This window comes from Cyprinus carpio, unplaced genomic scaffold (assembly GCF_018340385.1).
Source record: "Cyprinus carpio isolate SPL01 unplaced genomic scaffold, ASM1834038v1 S000000902, whole genome shotgun sequence".
In the NCBI taxonomy this organism is placed as follows: Eukaryota; Metazoa; Chordata; class Actinopteri; order Cypriniformes; family Cyprinidae; genus Cyprinus; species Cyprinus carpio.
Genome location: NW_024873626.1, coordinates 23,220 through 29,219, shown reverse-complemented (window position 1 = coordinate 29,219; position 6,000 = coordinate 23,220).

Genomic DNA, 6,000 nt, shown 5'->3' with positions numbered 1-6,000 from the left:
CTGTTTGAAAATGAAGAAATTAAGACAAATATTAGTGTTGTTATTTTTACAGTAAAAATATCTCAATCTTATTATATGCTTAATGTTAGCTGCAATAATAATCAAAATAAAATCTTTAGGCAAATTATTTTAGTCATTGAATTAATTCACTTGAGGATAAGAGGCCTACCATGAAAACTTAGTGGAAATATTTTTAAAAACTCTTTGAAGTTTGGCTTGAATTGGTTCGTGTAAAAGGTAAATCCATATGATGAACACCCAAATTTATACAAAGTCATTTCCCAAATCTTGTAGCCCCAAAAAAAAAAAGTTTACAGTAAAGCTTTTAAAGTAAATTCATTTTCTTTCGATGTAAATCCCCTTCACATTGGCTGTAAAATGTTGTGAATAATATGCCAGACTGGCTCCCTCACAGACATCGGTTTTTGTTGTCTGCTTCCCAGCGCTTGGTTCTGTGTGAGGAGTACCAAAGAGCCTGAATCTACTCTGCTATCTATACGGCTGCTGCATGAGCTGCAGATTGGAGAAAGAAACTTCTGGTCAAAGTCGATGCCAAAACCAAAGCACAACTGGATGAGAGTGGAAGGCAAAGAAGAAGAGCCACCAGTGAAAATGGAGTAAGTGTAACTTTCAGTGTGGTATTTTTTGACCGCTGGTTTTGTGGCGGTCTTCAGATGCTGAGTTTTGATCTGGTGTAACGGGCAGAATGGCAAGGCAGAGGATGGTGCTGGTGGAAGAGGAAGAGGAGGTTCTGGATGAAGAAACTAAGAAGCTGACCACCTGTCAAAGGTGCCATTGATGGCTTGATCCGAGTATTCAAGTGAGCTGGAACGCTACATCACAAGATCTATTGAGTCGTGAAGTCGCCGCAAAAAGCAGGAGAGAAAAAGAAGGGACGAGGTTGGCTTTAGTTCGCCTTTGGGCTTTTCTTTTTAATGTTTTTTGCCGTTGTTTGATGTACATGTTTAAATATTTGTTTTGTTTTTCTTGTGTATGTGTATACACACACAGTGCCCCTCCATAGTATTGGAACAGTAAAGCACAACTGCTTTCTTTCTCTGCTGTGCTGTGCATTTGCAAATATGATTAAAGATGAAAATGCGACATTGTCTACAGAATGCGTCACACTTATTATAAGGTCTTTCGACACATACGTTTTACCAAATTAAAAGGACAAAGCATTCTGTAGAGTTCATCCCACTATTTGATGTGAGCATAAGTATTGGAACAGTTGGATTTAAGGCAGATGTAAAAGATTAAAGCTAATATTTAGGCTTCAGATCCCTTGCATGCAATCAGAGCAGTGCTGTCTGCAACACACAGACATCACCAGACTCTGGTCTTATGCTTTGAAATGCTTTACCCCAGCCTTTTAATGCAGCCACTTCCAACTGTTGCTTTCTGGTCTTTAGTCTCCTCTTCAGCTGGTGAAATTAAATGTTCAATCGGATTCAAATCTGGAGATTGATTCGGGCAATCTATGACTTTACATTTCTTTTGCCCTGATAAAGTCCTTGACTGAATTGGCAGGGTGTTTTGGGTCATTGTCCTGAACTAATATGAAGTGCTTTCTAATGAGTTTGATGGCATTTTCTTGAATATTGGTAACTAAGATGGTTTTGTACCCTTCCAAAATTATTCTGCTACTGCCATCATACATTAAGTCATCATTAAAATGAAGAGGTGCTGTTCTGGAGACAGCCATGCGTGCCCATGACATGATGGTGATTTCCACAGACATGTATTTAGGGTCTATTTTCACAGCTTTTTTATGATTTGTCTGTCATCATCTACTGTTGTTGTTTCTCAGCCGATCAGGTCAAGTCGTTGGTTGCTGATGTCGCTGGTAGTTTCCAAACCTTGGATTTCTCCATGCCCCTGTAAGTTCTAATTGACTTCCTCCTTTTCTTTTAGCATCCAAATTGCTTGGCTTTTGCTTCAGAGTCGGCTTCCCTCATCTTCATCATCCTGGTTTTGTGTGTGTCATCATCAAATGCAAGACTTAGAATGCAGAAGCAATGGATATAACTGATAAGACACATTCCCCTGCTTTTAATATCTGAAGAATTAATGCAACACTTAGAAAGACCTGTGAGGCAACTGTTCCAATACTTCTGCTCACATCAGACAGGGAGATGAAACTCTAAAAGTGCTGATCTTCTTAGCTGGTAAAACATCTCTGTGTTGAATCATCCAATCATAAAATGTTACATTCTGTATTTGTGTCTCATCATCTTTAATCATATTTACAGATTTCTTGACTCCACAGCAACAGAACAATTTTTGTTCTGTACTTTGCCAATACTATGGAGGCACTGTAGTTGTATATATATATATATATATATATATATATATATATATATATATATAGTATATATATATATATATATATATATATATATGATGCATTACAAATCTAGAGCATGTTCTCCATTTCTTCAGGATGACATCAGTTGCCATGGAAATGGAAGATGATAAAAGAGATCTGATTTCCGAGAGATCAACAAATTCCGTGATACACACAAGGTAAAATACTTGCTGATTTACTCGTGATCACAGGTAGAGCATATAACAGCCTCTACACCTAGTTTAATTTGACAACACACCAGCATGAGCAGGTAGATTGCTATTTAGCCTGTCAATTCCATTCAGCTCAGCAAAACCTTTATTACATTTAATCTTTAAATTATATGATATAGTGCAGCGCATATATTAGTTTAAGACTAGGCTTCATTTGGGTCCAGAGCGGTTATATCAGGGCTTGTGGCCTTCATGTTAAGGGGTGGGAAATGTAGTAAGACATACAATGCATGGACGTTCTGTGCACTTCCCTAAAAGCTAATCTATTCATTAAACCCCACCATATGATAGAGATTCATATGGTGACTAAACCAAGATGAATCTCTCTCAGCTTTGGAAAAAAGTTGCAAGGATAGGATGTAAGTATGAGCTTTCCATTTATCTCTACTTGTACTGGCGCCCCCTTTCTGGAGAGGGACTCGCACAGGGGGCAACTGCACCGACTCGCTCTGAAAATTCAGTCTGTTCGTGTGATTTTAGTAATATCAGAATAGATTTGGGGGTGTTCTCTTTTTTGTGGTCAACTTCTGGCGGTGTTTTAGAAAAGGGATAAACTGCTCTGAAAGACACATTTTCTGGTTCTCTGAGACCCGGCGGCCAGTGAACCTGTGTGGGTCTGCTAGTAAAAGTGTTGTTGGTGCTATAATAGATAATGCTGACGTGACTAACAGTGCAGGCCGATTGGGTCTTGTGAGATTAGGGGGCGCCCCTCCACAGCACACGGACTTTCTGAAGAGGTCTAAACAGGTATGAATTTGCTCTCATTTCTGCTCTTCATTCCTGCTTGGCTTGCACTATTTTTTATTAATTTTTTTTATTTTTTATTTTAAGTGTTTCTTTGTGTGTGTGTGCTCACTCAATGTCATCTTAAAGTATTTTTTTGTTGTAGAATTACTACAAAACCCAGAAAATAGAGGCTAATATTTCATTATATAAAGTTGCTCTCATAAACACTAAAGTATTAAACTGTGTTGCACCGCCACAGACACAAATGATTTCTCGAGTCATACAGCTTTGAGGAGAGATTACATTGGCAAAAAGTTCCCAATATTTACGTGACTTGTCATCGAGCTCTGTGAGTTGGACCAGTTAGTGTCTACACCCACATCCACCCTAACAACTGCGTATTTTTTTTTTTTTTCTTTCTTTTTTAGCAACATTTAAGAAAGTAAATAAAATAAAAAATTAATTTTACACACAAGTTTAAAGAGATTATATATATCTTTACAAATATTTTTTATAATATATATTTCAATATTTCCGAATTAGTGGGTGAAAACTGTAGTTTCGGGTTTACAACGTGCTACTTGCATTTATATACTATTTATTAATCTTTTGGATTAGATATATTAAATATTGGGATCATCATTTAATTTAAGCTTTAGAAATATTATGTGCTTTTGTAATTTTTATAATTTATTTAGCTTTAAATTTGTTTGTTTTAATGTAGGAATTTTATAACCGAAACTTTAATTTTCAGCATTGACACGGCAAAATTAAAAGCTAAGTTTTTTCAACTTACTTCAAATTATAGCTTATTTTATTTTTTTCGCTATTTTTCAGACAGACGTATTAGTAACCAACAACATCACCCTAGTAAGTGCATATAAATTTATATAAGATTTAAAAATTTAAAAAATATTAAATATAGTACTTAATTATTATTTTTTATTTTTTTAAGCTACAAATATATATAGTTATATATATATATATATATATATATATATATATATATATATATATATATATATATATATATATATATATATACATACCAAAGTATTCAGGTGTAGTGGGTCAAAACAACATAATTTATCAACTATTATAGTGTTATTATTTATTTTTCTTTTTAAATAAGTTGAATTAGATTATGTTTTTATGTATTTTTGAGTTTTTTTTTAATTTTATTATTAGTAGATTTTAAAATATGGTTTTCTCATTTGTAATACTTTATTTTCGCTTTAAGTTTTAGTAATTTTACTTCAGCTTATTTTATTTCAGTAAGTTGCCAAGCAAAATTTTTAATTGTCTAAAGTGGTTTTTTTTTTTTTGTTCTTCTACTATCTATTTTTTTTTCCACATAGCAGTACTTTTAAATGTGCCATAGTTATTCATGTAATATTAGTTATTACTAGAATGAAGACTTCACGTGAAATGTGATTCATTTTGCTGATCTGGAGATTTGTGTAGCTTACTGAACTATCCGTGCCACATATTCACCAGCAGAAATGTTATTTAAAAGCAGCGCCACTTGTAAATGCCTATATCCACAGTTTGTTTTTATGTTTCCTGTCTCGTCTTGACCTCCTGTTGTACATGTTTATTTGCTACTGCTGCACACAGTTGCGTATTAACAGCCACGGTTCAGCACTTATTAAATAGTTTTGTATTAAACTTTTACATTTATAATGAATTCAGCAGACTTTAGTTTTGTGGGAAGGAGAAGCTGTTGATAGATGTCACTGTAGTGCGATACGAGAGCTAAAGCCGTGGGTGTCATGCTGCTCTTCCCGTGCGTTCATAATCGTTTCGTCTGATCCTCTGAAGAGCCCGTGTCGTCTGCTTTAGTGGGGTTGTAGCAGTCTCTACACCTTCATTTGGTGCCTTTTTCTGTCCCAAACCACAAGAAACAGAAGCAAATCTAAACAATACAGTATGCAGTGCTCCTGTCACAGCATTTTCAAACTGGTCTGGAAGTTGTTTGTGAGATGTTTGCTGGCAAAGAGCATTAGTTTGTTTGTTATTTTCCCTTGTGAATCCAGCACGGCCTGCATTTTTCACTCCAGGCCTAAAACAGTAAAGGGCTGTAGGGCCACGGAAGCGCTGTGAGTGGCTAGTCCAACACCTGTAAGTGCACAAACAAACTAGTTTCACAAGAGTTGAAGCCTCTTTCTGTTGTTCATGGTGAGGAGATGGAATTACAGCGCGTATAAAAAATGTTTCTGATGATACATTCGGTTTTGCAATGTCTGATTAATGTCTCGAAAGTGGTTTCCAGAGCTTCCAGCACGTAATTTAACAATTTCTTGAGGTTAACGCGCTGTTCCGTCTGGATACTGTCCTCTAATCATCAATGCCGAGCGATTCAAAGAGTCCACAACTGGAAATCTGATTCGTTTAAATTAAGTTTTTTAGAAACTTTTTAAAATAGTTCTGACATGCATGTATGGAAGCCCATTTCCATTGTGAGGAAATGTAATGAAAGATTGATTTTTATTTTCTTCTGTAATTGAGTTATCTAAATCCAGAATTTTTTTTTTTGTTTTTGCAGTTATAAAAAATCTGAATTAAGGGGAAAAAGTCTGAGATCACAAACCTATGAGCGTATGAGATAGTTCAACATTATGTTTCATATTAAAAATTAGAACTTTTTTTTTTTTTTGTCTCACAGGTCTGAAATTATAATCTCACAATTCTGGC